Here is a 20157-nt window from a genome sequence, read left to right as displayed (position 1 = left end):
GAACAGTTTCTCGGCCGGACAACGATCAGGTTTATTAGCCTGAAATTTCTGCAACACTCTCCGCAAATCAGGGGAGATGGCAGACACAATGACTCCTTCCTTGAGGATACTCGCCGGCTCAGATAACCCCGGAGAGTCGGGCACAAAACTCCTAGACAGAGCATCCGCCTTCACATTTTTAGAGCCCGGAAGGTATGAAATCACAAAATCAAAACGAGCAAAAAATAACGACCAACGGGCCTGTCTAGGATTCAAGCGCTTGGCAGACTCGAGATAAGTCAAGTTCTTATGATCAGTCAATACCACCACGCGATGCTTAGCACCCTCAAGCCAATGACGCCACTCCTCGAATGCCCACTTCATAATTACGCTCAGCAGCAGAAAATTTCCTGGAAAAGAAAGCACATGGTTTGAACACTGAGCAACCAGAACCTCTCTGTGACAAAACCGCCCCTGCACCAATCTCAGAAGCATCAACCTCGACCTGGAACGGAAGAGAAACATCAGGTTGACACAACACAGGGGCACAGCAAAAACGATGCTTCAACTCCTGAAAAGCTTCCACGGCAGCAGAGGACCAATTAACCAAATCAGCACCCTTCTTGGTCAAATCGGTCAATGGTCTGGCAATGCTAGAAAAATTACAGATGAAGCGACGATAAAAATTAGCAAAGCCCAGGAATTTCTGCAGACTTTTTAGAGATGTCGGCTGAGTCCAATCCTGGATGGCCTGAACCTTAACCGGATCCATCTCGATAGTAGAAGGGGAAAAGATGAACCCCAAAAATGAAACTTTCTGCACACCGAAGAGACACTTTGATCCCTTCACGAACAAGGAATTAGCACGCAGTACCTGGAAAACCATTCTGACTTGCTTCACATGAGACTCCCAATCATCTGAGAAGATCAAAATGTCATCCAAGTAAACAATCAAGAATTTATCCAGATACTCACGGAAAATGTCATGCATAAAAGACTGAAAAACAGATGGAGCATTGGCAAGTCCGAACGGCATCACCAGATACTCAAAATGACCCTCGGGCGTATTAAATGCCGTTTTCCATTCATCTCCCTGCCTGATTCTCACCAGATTATACGCACCACGAAGATCAATCTTAGTAAACCAACTAGCCCCCTTAATCCGAGCAAACAAGTCAGAAATCAATGGCAAGGGATACTGAAACTTAACAGTGATCTTATTAAGAAGGTGGTAATCAATACACGGTCTTAGCGAACCATCCTTCTTGGCTACAAAAAAGAACCCTGCTCCCAATGGTGACGACGATGGGCGAATATGTCCCTTCTCCAGGGACTCCTTCACATAACTGCGCATAGCGGTGTGTTCAGGTACGGACAAATTAAATAAACGACCCTTAGGGAATTTACTACCAGGAATCAAATCGATATCACAATCACAATTCCTATGCGGAGGTAGGGCATCAGACTTGGACTCTTCAAATACATCCTGAAAGTCCGACAAGAACTCTGGGATGTCAGAAGGAATGGATGACGAAATAGACAAAAATGGAACATCACCATGTACTCCCTGACAACCCCAGCTGGTTACCGACATAGAGTTCCAATCCAATACTGGATTATGGGTTTGTAGCCATGGCAACCCCAACACGACCACATCATGCAAATTATGCAGTACCAGAAAGCGAATAACTTCCTGATGTGCAGGAGCCATGCACATGGTCAGCTGGGCCCAGTACTGAGGCTTATTCTTGGCCAAAGGTGTAGCATCAATTCCTCTCAACGGAATAGGACACCGCAAAGGCTCCAAGAAAAATCCACAACGTTTAGCATAATCCAAATCCATCAGATTCAGGGCAGCGCCTGAATCCACAAACGCCATGACAGAATACGATGACAAAGAGCACATTAAGGTAATGGACAAAAGGAATTTGGACTGTACAGTACCAATAACGGCAGAGCTATCGAACCGCCTAGTGCGTTTAGGACAATTAGAAATAGCATGAGTAGAATCACCACAATAGAAACACAGTCTGTTCAGACGTCTGTGTTCTTGCCGTTCTACTTTAGTCATAGTCCTGTCGCACTGCATAGGCTCAGGTTTAACCTCAGGCAGTACCGCCAGATGGTGCACAGATTTACGCTCGCGCAAGCGACGACCGATCTGAATGGCCAAGGACATAGACTCATTCAAACCAGCAGGCATAGGAAATCCCACCATTACATCCTTAAGAGCTTCAGAGAGACCCTTTCTGAACAAAGCCGCTAGTGCAGATTCATTCCACAGAGTGAGTACTGACCATTTCCTAAATTTCTGACAATATACTTCTACATCATCCTGACCCTGGCATAAAGCCAGCAGATTTTTCTCAGCCTGATCCACTGAATTAGGCTCATCATAAAGCAATCCGAGCGCCAGGAAAAACGCATCAACATTACTCAATGCAGAATCTCCTGGTGCAAGAGAAAACGCCCAGTCCTGTGGGTCGCCGCGCAAAAAAGAAATAATAATCAAAACCTGTTGAATAGGATTACCAGAAGAATGAGGTTTCAAGGCCAAAAATAGCTTACAATTATTTCTGAAGCTCAGAAACTTAGTTCTGTCACCAAAAAACAAATCAGGAATCGGAATTCTTGGTTCTAGCATCGATTTCTGATCAATAGTATCTTGAATCTTTTGTACATTTACAACGAGATTATCCATTGAGGAGCACAGAGCCTGAATATCCATGTCCACAGCTGTGTCCTGAAGCACTCTAATGTCTAGGGGAAAAAAAAGACTGAAGACAGAGCTAAGAAAAAAAAATGATGTCAGGATTTCTTTTTTCCCTCTATTGGGAATCATTGAATGGCTCCTTGTACTGTTATGGCTGGCAATCAGGCAACACAGCGTGCAGTAATCAGCGCACATACAGAGATCTGGCAATAACCAAAAACAATAGGACGAGCTCTGAGACGTGGAATCTTTGTAGACTGCAGTACCTGATCTATCCTCACACAACTATAAGCAGCAGTGGATTGCGCCTAACAACTACCTATGCAACTCGGCACTGCCTGAGGAGCTGACTAGCCTGAAGATAGAAATACAAGCCTGACTTACCTCAGAGAAATACCCCAAAGGAATAGGCAGCCCCCCACATATAATGACTGTTAGCAAGATGAAAAGACAAACGTAGGAATGAAATAGATTCAGCAAAGTGAGGCCCGATATTCTAGACAGAGCGAGGATAGCAAAGAGAACTATGCAGTCTACAAAAAACCCTAAAACGAAAACCACGCAAAGGGGCAAAAAGACCCACCGTGCCGAACTAACAGCACGGCGGTGCACCCCTCTGCTTCTCAGAGCTTCCAGCAAAAGACAATAGCAAGCTGGACAGAAAAAAACAGAAAACAAACTAGAAGCACTTATCTAGCAGAGCAGCAGGCCCAAGGAAAGATGCAGTAGCTCAGATCCAACACTGGAACATTGACAAGGAGCAAGGAAGACAGACTCAGGTGGAGCTAAATAGCAAGGCAGCCAACGAGCTCACCAAAACACCTGAGGGAGGAAGCCCAGAGACTGCAATACCACTTGTGACCACAGAAGTGAACTCAGCCACAGAATTCACAACACTCGTTAGAGTGGAATCTTTTCCATCTGCGCTCAGCAGCCCTGGAGGCTCGCCTCAGTTTTTTGGTCAGGCTGGTGTGCCAGGGCTGTCTGTTGATTTTGCGAGCTTTGGTATGTGTGAGAGGGGCAAGAGATTCCAAAGCTACAGCTATTGTGGTGTTATATAGAGCGGCAGCGGCATCCGCATTGTGTAGGGAACTTATGTCTGTGAGAGGGAGGAGGGATTCAGAGAATGAGTGTAGGTCAAGATGTTTAATATTTCTGCGAGGGTGTGAAAGTTTGTGGGGTGGGGATTGTAGACATGGAGTGGAGAGAGATGAGAATGTGAGAAAGTTGTGGTCAGAGAGTGGAAGAGGTGAGTTAGAGAGGTTAGATAGAGAGCAGAGGCGGGTGAAGATGAGGTCCAGTGTGTGACCGTCTTTGTGAGAGGCTGCAGAAGACCATTGAGTGAGGCCGAAGGAGGAAGTGAGAGATAGAAGTTTAGTGGCAGCTGAGAGGGAAGTGTCAATGGGTATGTTGAAGTCGCCCATGATGATAGTGGGGATGTCCGCAGAAAGGAAATGAAGTAGCCAGGTGGTGAAGTGGCCAAATAAGGTGGTGGCTGGCCCTGGGGGACGGTAGATGACAGCCAGTTGGAGGTTGCTGGGGGCATAGATGCGCACAGAGTGCACCTCAAAGGAAGGGAGGGTAACAGAGGGTGGCAGTGGGATTGGGGTGAAGGAGCAGTTATCTGACAGGAGAAAACCAACTCCTCCACCATACTTGTTGCTGGGGCGGGGTGTGTGAGAAAGGTGGAAGCCACCATAGGAAAGTACAGCAGGAGAGGCTGTGTCTGAAGGGGTGAGCCAGGTTTCGGAGATGTCGAGGAAGGAAAGTTTGGTAGTAACAAAAAGATCGTGGATGTAGGAAAACTTGTTGCAGAAAGAGCGAGAGTTCCATAGAGCTCCTGTTAGTGAAAATAGCAGGGAAAGTTGTAATGACCCGATCTCCCCCCAGCAGCTATTATGGATAGTGATGGGACAGATGACCTGATCTCCCCCAGCAGCTATTATGGACAGTGATGAGGGGGCAGATGACCCGATCTCCCCCAGCAGCTATGCTGGACAGTGATGAGGGGGCAGATGACCCGATCTCCCCCCAGCAGCTATGCTGGATAGTGATGAGGGGGCAGATGACCCGATCTCCCCCCAGCAGCTATGCTGGATAGTGATGAGGGGGCAGATGACCCGATCTCCCCCCAGCAGCTATGCTGGATAGTGATGAGGGGGCAGATGACCCGATCTCCCCCCAGCAGCTATGCTGGACAGTGATGAGGGGGCAGATGACCCGATCTCCCCCCAGCAGCTATGCTGGACAGTGATGAGGGGGCAGATGACCCGATCTCCCCCCAGCAGCTATTATGGACAGTGATGAGGGGACAGATGACCCGATCTCCCCCCAGCAGCTATGCTGGATAGTGATGAGGGGGCAGATGACCTGATCTCCCCCAGCAGCTATTATGGACAGTGATGAGGGGGCAGATGACCTGATCTCCCCCCAGCAGCTATGCTGGATAGTGATGAGAGGGCAGATGACCCGATCTCCCCCCAGCAGCTATTATGGACAGTGATGAGGGGACAGATGACCCGATCTCCCCCCAGCAGCTATGCTGGACAGTGATGAGGGGGCAGATGACCCGATCTCCCCCTAGCAGCTATGCTGGACAGTGGTGAGGGGACAGATGATCCGATCTCCCCCAGCAGCTATGCTGGATAGTGATGAGGGGACAGATGACCCGATCTCCCCCCAGCAGCTATGCTGGACAGTGATGAGGGGGCAGATGACCCGATCTCCCCCCAGCAGCTATTATGGACAGTGATGAGGGGACAGATGACCCGATCTCCCCCCAGCAGCTATGCTGGACAGTGATGAGGGGGCAGATGACCCGATCTCCCCCCAGCAGCTATTATGGACAGTGATGAGGGGACAGATGACCCGATCTCCCCCAGCAGCTATGCTGGATAGTGATGAGGGGGCAGATGACCCGATCTCCCCCCAGCAGCTATGCTGGATAGTGATGAGGGGGCAGATGACCCGATCTCCCCCCAGCAGCTATTATGGACAGTGATGAGGGGACAGATGACCCGATCTCCCCCCAGCAGCTATGCTGGACAGTGATGAGGGGGCAGATGACCCGATCTCCCCCCAGCAGCTATGCTGGATAGTGATGAGGGGGCAGATGACCCGATCTCCCCCCAGCAGCTATGCTGGACAGTGATGAGGGGGCAGATGACCCGATCTCCCCCCAGCAGCTATGCTGGACAGTGATGAGGGGGCAGATGACGCAGCCACCTCTAACCCAGACCTGCTCCATGTTATTGGAATATGAGGAATTTCACCTGGGGGGTGGAATGCCACTGAGATTATTTTTCTTACTCTCTCAGAGGTCGGAATGTGTCCATTACTGAGCACAGGTGCTCGGCTGGGGGTAGTTGTGCTCTGCGGGCCGCTCCAGTGTGTCACTTTCCTCTAACATTTTACTGGTGATTTTCCAGGACTCCTTCCCACCAGTCAGATGTGCTCTTTATGTATCATGATAAGAAGGTCTGCACTTTTCTAACATCTTTTGTTTCTGTTCTTTACCATTTCCAAGATATTTGCTTGTTGTCAGTGAATAGAACATGTCCTGATCCTATACTTCTTACTGCTGAGAGTTTGTTACATTTGTATCTACTCTACAGATCCCTCTGTGACATACAAATAGCACAGAACAAATTTCTCTTGTCTGGCCCGTTTGCTTCAATGTATCAGTGCAGCTAATAAGTATCATCCTGATGTCTAGACCATTTAGCTCAGGGAGGACAGGATTGTTTAGACTGGATGCAACTGTAACAAACTCTCATCTGCAAGAAGTTTGGAGGATTAGTAAATTATTAGGAATTAGTAAATGGGAATGTTCTCATTCATGGGGGTTGTTTGGGGAAGTTGGTCCAATGTCTGCAAAACTAAGCTGTAGAGCAAAGTCTCCTTCAGGATTATATATATCTCCTTACTTGCAATGGCAAATATAAGGTACAAGGATCAGCAACAGAAAAAAATCTAGAGGCGTTCATGGAGGAGAAAAGCAAAAATGTACAAAACTCTGGAAAGCAAAGTGTAACAGCAGCAAAGGGAAAGTATCACTTGAGGGATGGGGGGACATAACTGGTGCAACCCATGGTCAGGGGTCCTAGAGATAAGGGGGCCACATCCAGCTGCAGAGTCTGTCACAAACACATATGGGCTACATGATGATGAGCTGTTGGATTGTGAGGGGCCCATGTGCTGTGCTTGAACTGGGGCCCCTTCTGTCTGTGGCTGCCCCCTGTTGAGAGCTAAAGGGAAGATACAGAGGAAACCACTGGGCTCAGAATCTGCAGCTCCGCAACTCGTATGTCAGGACCAAAAAACACAAGCAAAAAGATTGCAAAATGCACAAGTACACGGCAAAAAGTCAAAGTAATCACATGACAAGTGTTATTAAAATATATAAAATCCGAAATAAAAAATGATTACAAATCTCCGGCCATATTGTGTATGCAGCTCCTTTGCAGATCTATGTATTTCTGTAAACAAAATGTATATGGATTCAGATCCTGCAGTCACTTGTTGTTCCCCCGAGAGACGAGCGTGAAAGGGAAAACCCACTGAGGTCTGAACTGCAGCTCCACAAGTAACAAGGCCAACTAAGGCTTCTTTCACACCTCCGTCGGTACGCGGTGCGACGTACCGACGGACGTTGTGAAAATTCGGCACAACGTGGGCAGCGGATGCAGGTTTTCAACGCATCCGCTGCCCATTCTAAAGTCCCGGGGAGCAGGGGGCGGAGTCCCAGCCGCGCATGCGCGGTAGGAAATGCAGGACCCGACGTACGAAAAAACGTTCCCTTGAACATTTTTTCTCTACGACGGTCCGCCAAAACACGACGCATCCAGTGCACGACGGACACGATGTATGGCCATACGTCGCGATCCGTCGCCAATACAAGACTATGAGAAAAAAAAACGCATCCTGCGGGCACATTTGCAGGATGCGTTTTTTTCCAAAACGACGCATTGTGACGGGGCCAAACGACGGAAGTGTGAAATTGGCTTAACAGCGTAGTCCTCCAGCAAATCCTTTGTATATTCCTCATATGACTTTCTAATATATTGCGTGTTTCAATTTCTCATAAGTTTTCAGACCTGTAAGGGAATGTGCACACGTTCAGTATTTGCAGCTAAAAAATCTACTGCAACTACTAATGTGTTGGCAGGAAGAACACAGCGTAAAATGTGTAGTTTTGACAATTTTTTTTTTTTTTTTAATTTTTGCATACATTTTTAGGCATTTCCACAATCATTAGTATGGGTAAAATCTGCAGCAAAAAACACTGAAAGGCTATGTGCACACGTTGCGGAGTCGTGTGCGGATTTTTCTGCACAAATTCCGAAAAATCTGCGAGTAAAGCGCCCTGCGTTTTACCTGCAGATTTATCGTGGTTTTACAGCGGTTTTTGTGCGGATTTCCCCTGCGGTTTTACAACTGCGGATTCCTATTCAGGAGCAGGTGTAAAACGCTGCGGAATCCATGCAAAGAATTGACATGCTGCGGAAAATAAACTGCAGCTTTTCCACGTTGAATTTTCCGCAGCATGTGCACTGTGGATTTGGTTTTCCATAGGTTTAACATGGTACTGTACACCGCATGGATAACTGCTGCGGATCCGCAGGGCCAAATGCGCAACGTGTGCACATACCCAAAGACTTGAAATGATGCAGTTTGCAAATCTGCAAGGAAAATTGTAGACTTCAAGATTCTCATTCACACTTTGTAAGAAATCTGTGCTGAAAATTCGCAACTAAAGCACAAGAAAACTGCAACACGTGCACAGACACTGACAGTAAAAAGAAACTTATTTCCCTGCCCTTATAGTGGACAGAATGTCCTGTCTCTCACCAGTGCCCAATCATTCCAATATTCCACTACATTGTAGCAAATCCATCTGCTGTGTGAGCAGTATTTGCATTGTTCTCTTCTAATTGTAAACAATACTCTTTCAATTCACTGACTGTAAGCAGAGATCTTACTACGGTACTGAAGATACATTGAAGCACAAAGTCTATTAGAAAGTTACAGAACCTTTTTATGATCCAATGATCTATATTTATTTTTATTTCCTCCCACAATCCAAAGACCTACTGATAGGGAATGTAGATTGTGAGCCCCGATGTGTACAGTGATGGTGACGTCTGTACAGCGCTGCGGAATATGATGGCGCTATATCCCATAGAATGTAAGTCCACAAGGACAGGGTCCTCTCCCCTCTGTACCAGTCTGTCAATGTAAACCTGCTTACTGTAATCGATATCTATAACCCTGTATGTAACCCCTTTCTCACGTACAGCACCATGGAATTAATGGTGCTATATAAATAAATAATAATAATAATAATAAACAAATCATAATCATTATTTACATGCTCTGCTGTGAGCGCCACCTTGTGGCCGGGGGTGGTCATGTCCCTTCCTGCACATAACAGTGGAAGTTTCTTGCTATATAATTAGATTTGGATTATAAATCTATTTGTTTTATGGAATAAATTCTTCCAATGTCCGGTCCAGTCATTGGGCAGTTCGGTCATTTCCACCCAATGTGGATGACTGTGGACCATGGGGTGCAGCGGTAGCTGTTGCCACTCGGGGTCTTGTCCCAGTGGGTGAAGGGGCTCTGAAGACCTTTCCATCACCAGTATCATATGGTAATTGGGGGAGGGGCTGTTGTAGACTTTGCATTGGTGGTCTGGGTTCCTCAGGTAGACCCCCTACCTGAAGCTGTCTGTGGAGCCTTTGCTGATCAGTTGCTCATCTCTTACCATTGTGCCCCTGAATATTGGTCTAAATTTTCATGCAAATGTTTGCACCGCGAGCGTTGTGCGCAGCCCGCCTGGCAGGGGCAGGGTTAACAGACAGGAAGCCAGCTGCATGTACAGTTTTTATTTTATAACATGTGGAAGAGAAGAGGAGAAGGACTGCGGCCCCTCCTGCCCCTCCCAGCTGTGCCCCCTCCCACCTGGCCCCAGCAATGCTGCTGTTCTCCCCTCTATGTGTGTCCCAATGTTATTTCCCCCCTCCTGGATTCCATGCCCTTTAAGGCTGCACAGATCAGTAAAGCAGCCAGGAGTTGCTGTTGGGTGTGTATGTGTTTTGCTTGGAGTGAACAGCTCAGGAAAAAAAAAAAAAAAAAGGAACAAGATTGAGGCAAATGGATAGAAAGGAATAAGCGGCGCCCCCTCCCTCCCTACATCGCATTTCAGCTTTCTTCATACCCAGTGTTTGCCTCAGCCCCACGCGGCTCACACACAGGGCAGAGCTTCCACTGCTTACACTTCTGCGCCCACATTTTTCCTTCTGGGAACTTTCTCAGCTTTTTTCGCTTTTTGCAACATTGTTTCAATTTGTTGCAGACATTGACACTTCTTGTATCCCTGATACATTCTATAACTTTCTTGGCATCACTCTGCCCCCTCCCTCCTCACTTCACCTTTGTGTCCAGGTGAGAAGAAAGGAAGGACGGAGCCAGATACATTTTATTTTTCTTTTCATTTTCCTTTTTTATTGATTCCCAGTTAAACTTTGGATTTGTACAAGAAAATTAAATATCAAGGACCGGCGGTGGCACCTGGAGAAGGCTGATCCTGTGGGATCTTGTGGCAGCTGTGTAAGGTGAGAGAAGGGACAAGGGTGAGACTTTGTGCCGGTGGAGATGGCGCATCCAGACTATGATGGCAATGACATAGATGGCACAGACGGGAGGAAGACTGGGAATGATGGGTGACCGATTATACGGCGGAGTCCAAGGCAGCCGCATATGGGGACTAGATCACCCAAATACCTGGATAGGCAAAGAGACACAGACATACTATATTTTATTTAATAAATGTATACATATAGCAGACATAGCAGAGCCGAGTTAGTAATTTCGTGCCTTGGGCCATTATGCCATTACATGTTGTCATTTACGCTTTGCCAGTAAACTTCTGCAATATCTCAATTAAATGTAATGTTGAATCAAAAAATGACAAACTCCGCTCTGCTACATCGGCACAATTTCACATTTTTAGACTCCTTTTTGACAGCTTTATGGAGACCATGACAGATGGTGGGATGCTTGGATTCCTGATGATATTGTAGACCTAAACTGCTGGTGATACAGTGGAAGGCTGGGGGTTTACAGTAAAGATGACATTTGTCCTGTTTGGCCTATTACACACACAGAAATGTTGTTAGAACTGAACCAATTTTCCTTTTCGTTATCTAAAAAACAAAGCAAAAACCCCTTTCTATTTCTTATGACTGAATTCTCTATCCGATATCAGAACGACAAACTCAACTCCCCTATAACGGCACACTTTAATTTTCGCTGAATTTTGCTGACAGCCTTATGGCTGGCAGTGGGGATATATGTGGATTCTTGAGGATAAATCGATGATACAATGCAAAACTTAAGGGTTTGTAGTGAAGATTTCTGACCAATCAGACCGACCTGAGAGATCATTAAATTGGTCAGATTTGGCCATTTACACCCACAGATATTTAGTTAGAACAGAACCAATAATCTACGTCTTCATCTGATAATTAAACCTATGATGTATATTGGCAGATGGATGAAACAGATTTCAATCAGATCAATTTCCATTTACACATCAATTTAGATTGCAATTAGCCATACTGGCCATAAATTGGTCAGATATCTGCCACAGTATGCATTACGTCTATGCCATCGATATACTGTAATGTGATGCGTTTGCTCTTGTGCAGCTTTTTGCAATAATGTATCCAGCAGTTGATATATTCCTCTGAGATATATTTAATATTCTGGCTGCTGATTGATTCATTAATGAAGGATGTGGAACATTTTGAACAAGTTGTATTTGTCAGTGTAAGCAATCTAGGAGGCTGAGATGTCTGTGTGCAGCACAGTCCGGGGGATGATTGATGATGATGATGATACTGTGGTTACTGGTTGACAGGACACGCTGGAGCTTGTAGTTCCCCAGACTCCTTTGCATTGGCATGTTGGATTACTTTGCAATTTTTTCAGATATTCTAATTTTCTATGAGATAATGTTTATTCCAAATAAATCTACCGTATGTAAATACTCTAATGCCTGAAAATGACAAAAGTATTCTAGGAGTGATCTGTGCTCAGAAAGCTTGCAAACACAAATTTTCTGATTAGCCGATAAATGTATCACTCCCTACAATACTTTAATCATTCTTGGCAAAAAAAAGTATCTGCATCGATTTTTCTGGCTAACACGGTATCATCATATCATTTTTATTGTACATAATTACAAAGTTCTAAAAATACAAAACCCGCAATTATTGTATGAAAGTAGGAGATGCTGGAGGTCAAAATATTGCAACCTGTGCATCACCTCGTTCCTGCAGCCTGCGTTACGTGCACATATCACCTGCAGGGAGTCAGTTCCATCGCCGGCAGTCTGTAGGGTTGGATGCTGTGATCAGATCAGATGTAGCAGAGCTGAACTGGGGAGATGAAGCTGCAGCAGCACTGGTCAGATGGAGCGGAAAGAGTTACTGTCCTCAGGTGAAGTGGAGCTGAGTGTGTCTCATGTTACAGAACTCCGATGATCAGAGCCTGTCACATATCACAAGACTGAGTCTGACAGATATACTGTAAATTATAGTTTACTTGTATTCTTCTTTCATTTTTTTAAATAGAACTGTAATGATATAATAGTTAATAGAAAATACCTTTTCAGCTCTGCTACATGTAAACAGACCACGGAATATGGTCACATAGTTATGTCTGTAGTCTAAACATAAAAATCTTTAATACCCATATTTATTGAAAAGATTTGTTGTCAGACACAGATACTGCAGCGATGTACCAATACAAAACATCATGGAGTCCAAAGAGAATAAGAAATGATGACTGCACCCTGAGGCCTCACCACACCATGTGCTGGACAGTCTGTGCCAATGGGCAGCATGAGGCCAACTGGGCAACCCGACCCGTGTAGCCTCCGGACAGCTGAAAGTTTACAAACAAGTGACCATGTGACGCCTGTCAGTAATGACGTGGAAAGTGTCCGAGGTGTCAGTCTCTTCCCTCGTCAGTAATTGACCACTAAAACAAAGATATAAATAAGAAAAACATATAATATATAATAATGTAAAGTTACTATAAGTAATTGGTAATTCTAATATACAGTGCCTTGTGAAAGTATTCGGCCCCCTGGAACTTGTCAACCTTTTCCCACATATCAGGCTTCAAACATAAAGATACCAAATGTAAATTTTTGGTGAAGAATCAACAACGAGTGGGACACAATTGTGAAGTTGAATGAAATTTATTGGTTATTTTAAATCGTTGTGGAAATTCAAAAACTGAAAATTGTGGCGTGCAATATTATGCGGCCCCTTTACCTTAATACTTTGTTGCGCCACCTTTTCCTGCGATTACAAGTCTCTTGGGGTTTGTCTCTATCAGTTTTGTACATGGAGAGACTGAAATTCTTGCCCGTTCTTCCTTGGCAAACAGCTCGATCTCAGTGAGGTTTGATGGAGATCGTTTGTGAACAGCAGTTTTCAGCTCTTTCCACAGATTCTCCATTGGATTGAGGTCTGGACTGTGACTTGGCCATTCTAACACCTGGATACGTTTATTTGTGAACCATTCCATTGTAGATTTTGCTTTCTGTTTGGGATCATTGTCTTGTTGGAAGACAAATCTCCGTCCCAGTCTCAGGTCTTTTGCAGACTCCAACAGGTTTTCTTCAAGAATGGTCCTGTATTTGGCTCCATCCATCTTCCCATCAATTTTAACCATCTTTCCTGTCCCTGCTGAAGAAAAGCAGGCCCAAACCATGATGCTGCCACCACCATGTTTGACAGTGGGGATGGTGTGTTCAGGGTGATGAGCTGTGTTGCCTTTCTGCCAAACATATCGTTTGGCATTGTGGCGAAAAAGTTCGATTTTGGTTTCATCTGACCAGAGCACCTTCTTCCACATGTTTGGTGTCTCCCAGGTGGCTTGTTGCAAACTTTAAATTACACTTTTTATGGATCTCTTTGAGAAATGGCTTTCTTCTTGCCACTCTTCCATAAAGGCCAGATTTGTGCAGTGTACGACTGATTGTTGTCCTATGGACAGACTGTCCCACCTCAGCTGTAGATCTCTGCAGTTCATCCAGAGTGATCATGGGCCTCTTGGCTGCATCTCTGATCAGTCTTCTCCTTGTTTGAGATGAAAGTTTAGAGGGACGGCCGGGTCTTGGTAGATTTGCAGTGGTATAATACTCCTTCCGTTTCAATATGATCGCTTGCACAGTGCTCCTTAGGATGTTTAAAGTTTTGGAAATCATTTTGTATCCAAGTCCGACTTTAAACTTCTCCACAACAGTATCACGGACCTGCCTGTTGTGTTCCTTGGTCTTCATGATGCTCTCTGTGCTTCACACAGAACCCTGAGACTATCACAGAGCAGGTGAATTTATACGGAGACTTGATTACACACAGGTGGATTATATGTATCATCATTAGGCATTTAGGACAACATTGGATCATTCAGAGATCCACAATGAACTTCTGGAGGGAGTTTGCTGCACTGAAAGTAAAGGGGATGAATAATATTGCACGCCCCACTTTTCAGTTTTTGAATTTCCACAAAAATGTAAAATAATCAATACATTTCGTTCAACTTCACAATTGTGCTCCACTTGTTGTTGATTCTTCACCAAAAATTTACAGTTGGTATCTTTATGTTTGAAGCGTGATATGTGGGAAAAGGTTGAAAAGTTCCAGGGGGCCGAATACTTTCGCAAGGCACTGTATACAAAGCCAACATACTATCACAATGCATGAATTCTTTATTCATTTCCCTATAACCCCATGGGTCCTAACTGAATAAAGTGGTCCTGTATAATAGTATATGATTGATGGAGGCTCGATGCTATCACATCAGGAGGGCGGTAATGTCGCGATGGGGGCTGGCTTTGCAGCGTTGAGGATCTCTCCCCCATGTGCTCACCCACCTATCCACTCTCTCTTTCCCCATGTGCTGACTTCTCCCGTCTGTGCTCTCTTCTTTGACCTGTCTACCCCATGTGCTCTCCCCCTTGCCTGCTGTCTATCTAGTTTCTGTGCTGTGTTCTCCCCTCATGTGCTGTCCCATTTGCACTGTCTCCCATCTCACAAAATGAATCCACTGTGATCCCCTGCTGTAATGTCAGTATTGTCTTTTGCTTCCTCCCCTGCCCAGGAGATGTGGTATGCTCCATACACGGTCAGACACAGACCATTTTTAAAATGAACTTTCGTCCATGGGAAAAACCTTTTAATGTGACCGGCATCCTCTGCCTGTAGACACCTCGCGCATCTTCCGCCGGGATCAGCCGAATAATTCACTACGCCTGCGCGGAATTCGCGCAGGCGCAGTAAATCTGACCGCCCCATCTTTGTGCAGACAGATTTCGGCGGTCACATTGCACAGAGATGGCGGCAGTCAGTCAATGATTCGGCTGATCACAGCGGCGTGTTCGTTATGCGAGGCTGCGTACAGCGTAAGTGTGTGTGTGGTGCATACGGCGTATACAGTGTGTGTGGTGCGACGGTGTTCCGCTGGTGGTAGCGTGCGAGAGGCTGGTGCCACTAGCAGTTTCCATATTGAGACACTCATCACTTGGGTTTCCCAATATGGCGGTCGGTGAACTTTAGCCGCTTAGAATTCTGGGATCCGGACACATCTGGACAGAACAGGATGTGAAGACATTACAAGATAAGTATATATTAAGATCATAAAACGTTATGCAATGATAGTTGGGTTGCAGTATCATTATCTTGTAATAATGTGATTGTATCATTTACCAAGTAAAGTAAAGAACACAACAACTTCACTCCGACTATCCATGAGCTGTTATTCTCCAGCCGTTATGTAAGTGCAAACCTAGAATATTCGGCTCAAAATTAAAGATACTCCTAGGTTTGTAACAATAGTGCTCTTCAGTAGAAAAACCTTTATTTATATTTGTGTTAGGAGTCACTGTTAAATGTTTATCCTGTGTTCATCTTGAGTTACATCCTGTATTATACCCCAGAGCTGCACTCACTATTCTGCTGGTGCAGTCACTGTGTACATACATTACATTACTGATCCTGAGTTACATCCTGTATTATACTCCAGAGCTGCACTCACTATTCTGCTGGTGCAGTCACTGTGTACATACATTACATTACTGATCCTGAGTTACATCCTGTACTATACTCCAGAGATGCACTCACTATTCTGCTGGTGCAGTCACTGTGTACATACATTACATTACTGATCCTGAGTTACATCCTGTATTATACTCCAGAGCTGCACTCACTATTCTGCTGGTGGAGTCACTGTGTACATACATTACATTACTGATCCTGAGTTATATACTGTATTATACCCCAGAGCTGCACTCACTATTCTGCTGGTGCAGTCACTGTGTACATACATTTCATTACTGATCCTGAGTTACCTCCTGTATTATACTCCAGAGCTGCACTCACTATTCTGCTGGTGCAGTCACTGTGTACATTCATTACATTACTTATCCTGAGTTACATCCTGTATTATACTCCAGAGCTGCACTCACTATTCTGCTGGTGCAGTCACTGTGTACATACATTACATTACTTATCCTGAGTTACATCCTGTATTATACTCCAGAGCTGCACTCACTATTCTGCTGGTGCAGTCACTGTGTACATACATTACTGATCCTGAGTTACCTCCTGTATTATACTGCAGAGCTGCACTCACTATTCTGCTGGTGTAGTCACTGTGTACATACATTACATTACTGATCCTGAGTTACATCCTGTATTATACCCCAGAGCTGCGCTCACTATTCTGCTGGTGCAGTCACTGTGCACATATATTACATTACTGATCTTGAGTTACCTCCTGTATTATACCCCAGAGCTGCACTCACTATTCTGCTGGTGCAGTCACTGTGTACATACATTACATTACTGATCTTGAGTTACCTCCTGTATTATACCCCAGAGCTGCACTCACTATTCTGCTGGTGCAGTCACTGTGTGCATACATTACTTTTCCTGAGTTACCTCCTGCATTATACCCCAGAGCTGCACTCCCTATTCTGCAGGTGCAGTCACTGTGCACATACATTACATTACTGATCCCAAGGGCTGTCACGGTGGCTAGGCCCGGTCCGCGACCCTGCTAAGGGGCGTCCAGTAAAGGGATTTGTACAGTCTGTCAGGGGTTCGTGACGCCACCTGTGGTGTTCGGTCAGGGTGACCGACGCTGCTGTAGGGTCCGCTGGGGTGATGGAATGGCAGCTGGATGGTATACCTTCCCACAGGTGAAGTATATCCCCAGGGCTTCCCAGTAAGGTGGATGGTGATGGTGTGAGGTGCAGTCAATAACGAGGACACAAGGTTGCAGTCTCTTTACCTCTTTACTGAAGACTTCAGGATCCTCAATCCAGAGCACGCTTAACAGGGCTATCAGAGACCGGCCGGTCCGATGGGCACATCCAGAGTTTCCCTCGCAGATGGAAATCGTTGCCTACCAATAGCGCCTGTGTGTTGTAGTCCTACCCTGCTGAGCATTCGGAATAGTCCTCACAACTGCTGTTCTTCTTCGTTCGTTCTCTACAGCTCTCTCTCTCTCTTTCTCTTTAGTTCCAGATGTTACTAGTTTCTCGTCCCCCAGTATATTTTGGCTAGGACGCACCCGTATGACGGGAAGGCTTGGAGGTCTTCCGGGACCCTAGAGACGCCCCTCTCCCAATGTTGCCCCCTATGTCTTCTTAGGAAATTTAAGGTAGACAGCCAACCTATAATTAACTGTCCGGCGGAGTTTGAAGTAAGGCCTAGAGTCAGTTACTCCTGCGGTGTTCCGGCCACTGACTACGCGCCTCAGTAAGATGTTGCCTCTCTCTCTCAGCACGACTCCTACTGGCTCTCCTTTGTGCTTGATCTCATTTACACTGTTCCACAATATTCTTCCCCTCTTGTCTCTTTCTCAGGATACCGCCGCGGGGTGTGCAGGCGCGGTTCCGTAACGTTCTGTTCTGTTCGCTAGGCACCCGCCAGGTTCCCACGCCTGACAGGGACCCCCATGTGTCTTCTCCCTGCAACACCCCCTGCCACGGGATGTTGCCTGAATCCAACCCAGTCAGCTTCTGACTAACTTCCTCCCCAGCCCCTCGTTTTACCAGTGTGAGGAGCGGCCCAATAAATAAAGCCTTTTTCTCCCCCTAGTGGCCGGAGTGTGAAGTGTAATGTGTTCTGGTGATACCTGGTCAGGAGAACTCCTTAGTGCCATCAGACGTACCGCTGCTCCCCTTAGCGGCAGAGCGCTATACTGCAACGACCAGGTCTCTGGGGCGCTGCACAGTCACTGTGTACATACATTACATTACTGATCCCAAGTTACATCCTGTATTATCCTCCAGAGCTGCACTCACTATTCTGCTGGTGCAGTCACTGTGTACATACATTACATTACTGATCCGGAGTTACATCCCGTATTATACCCCAGAGCTGCACTCACTATTCTGCTGGTGCAGTCACTGTGTACATACATTACATTACTGATCCCAAGTTACATCCTGTATTATACTCCAGAGCTGCACTCACTATTCTGCTGGTGCAGTCACTGTGTACACACATTACATTACTGATCCTGAGTTACATCCTGTATTATACCCCAGAGCTGCACTCACTATTCTGCTGGTGCAGTCACTGTGTACACACATTACATTACTGATCCTGAGTTACATCCTGTATTATACCCCAGAGCTGCACTCACTATTCTGCTGGTGCAGTCACTGTGTACATACATTACATTACTGATCCGGAGTTACATCCCGTATTATACCCCAGAGCTGCACTCACTATTCTGCTGGTGCAGTCACTGTGTACATACATTACATTACTGATCCCAAGTTACATCCTGTATTATACTCCAGAGCTGCACTCACTATTCTGCTGGTGCAGTCACTGTGTACACACATTACATTACTGATCCTGAGTTACATCTTGTATTATACCCCAGAGCTGCACTCACTATTCTGCTGGTAGTTATTGTAATGTGTCTGCCAGCTTGTTATGAGACACTCTCTGCTCAGCTTACCTGAGCCATTAGTTTCTTGTTCACCAGATATCTCTGCAGAGCCTGGTGTAAAGCTGTCACTCCCAAAAATACAAATCGCCAGAGCTGTCCAGTTACTGATCAAGAATAGTATTCTAGAACATTGCTGCTCTTTAATTCTCACTTATACCCGTCTATAGAGTGTTCTGGTTCATTACGATAGTCAACATCTTTTCTAGCTTTGAAGAAAAACATTTCAAACACACAAGTATAAGTTGATAAGAGCCTATCACAGAGCAAAATGGGTTTGTTAAAATTGTATCCAGATTGTATCATCTTCTGATCTGGGCAAAGTGTTCAGACCAATACATTTCACCTGCACTGATACATTGTAACAAACTATCAGGACTGGAGAGGTTATAGAGAATGGTCTGGCTTGGATAAAATTGTAAAAATCCACAGCTCTGAGAATTACAGCTATTTAGCCACTGGATAACAGCAAGCAGAGAGTTTGAAAATGGAAACAAATTTATACAAGAGGCACAAACTAATAATCGGCGTTATTTTAAAGTGACTTTTCTTATTTGTCTCGTGGAATTTGTTTCTGTTTGCTCAGAATTCTCCAAATGAAGCGCGTGGGTTGATTAATTTTGCTCAAAATGAAATGGTCTTTTTTCCTGTCTTTTAGATTTTTCCCTTTTTGTTGTCTTTTATCTTTTCACCTTTCTAGAGCAAAAAGTCACATATTTCTTTAAAATGTTGCATGTTCGTCTTCAACTGTGCAAACATGAAATTGGACAGACGATTAGTTCTCCGTAGGGCAGTCGAGTACAATTTAGCCAAAAAGATAGCACCATTTTGAAAAGATGCAAATGATTAATTATGCTGCAATGTTTGGATAAGAAATATCGTGTCCATAATGGCAAACACAATAAATAAATAAAACCGAAAAACAAGTTACATTTTCTTTAAAAATTTTCAAATTGAATAATGAACAAGGCGCAAACATTAGTCGCATTAGACGATGAATCGAGGCCAAAGTGTATTAGAAAGTTGCAGAACTTTTCATTTCATTCCGATTAATTTATAATGGTTTGATCACTACGGACACAGTAAATATTCTCATATATGGATCTGAGTGGTCCCTATGGCTACAGCAGTTTTATAATATACGAGGAGCTGAGCTTTCTACCTGGGTTATCTCTTCATCAGAGTCTCAGTCCCAACATGCTTTTCTGTAAAAACATTTTGGAATTCCGAAACATCTGGGAATAGGATCAGCTCCGGCTTCTAGGAGTCATCATGCGAGGAGCCGCATCCATGCGCGTCGTACCTCCATGATAATGATTATAGGAAGCGACTGTTATTGTTACATGTGGGGAAATCACCGAAAACATGAACAGAAGAGAAATCAAAGACCTTGAGCAGAAAGAAAATAAGACTCCTCCAAC

General features: G+C 45.1%; 1 protein-coding gene across 8 annotated transcripts in view; it reads left to right on the top strand.

Annotated features, from left to right (window-relative positions):
• Positions 1-20157, top strand: part of TNS1 (tensin 1) — a 441100-nt gene that overhangs the window by 197158 nt on the left and 223785 nt on the right. The window contains exons 1-2 of one of the 8 annotated variants that reach the window (XM_069732697.1): positions 10084-10138; positions 10212-10308. The exons of 5 other annotated variants lie outside the window; for them this stretch is intronic. The gene's annotated coding sequence lies outside the window, so the exon portion shown is untranslated. Of the gene's footprint in view, positions 1-9920; positions 10309-20157 lie in introns of those variants that run through there. 2 more of the 8 variants (XM_069732698.1, XM_069732699.1) reach the window with 2 other exon arrangements.

The sequence above is a fragment of the Ranitomeya imitator genome, chromosome 7 (assembly GCF_032444005.1).
Source record: "Ranitomeya imitator isolate aRanImi1 chromosome 7, aRanImi1.pri, whole genome shotgun sequence".
Classification (NCBI taxonomy): Eukaryota; Metazoa; Chordata; class Amphibia; order Anura; family Dendrobatidae; genus Ranitomeya; species Ranitomeya imitator.
The sequence above is the reverse complement of the archived record's forward strand: the minus strand, read 5'-3'. Positions and strand labels throughout refer to the sequence as shown.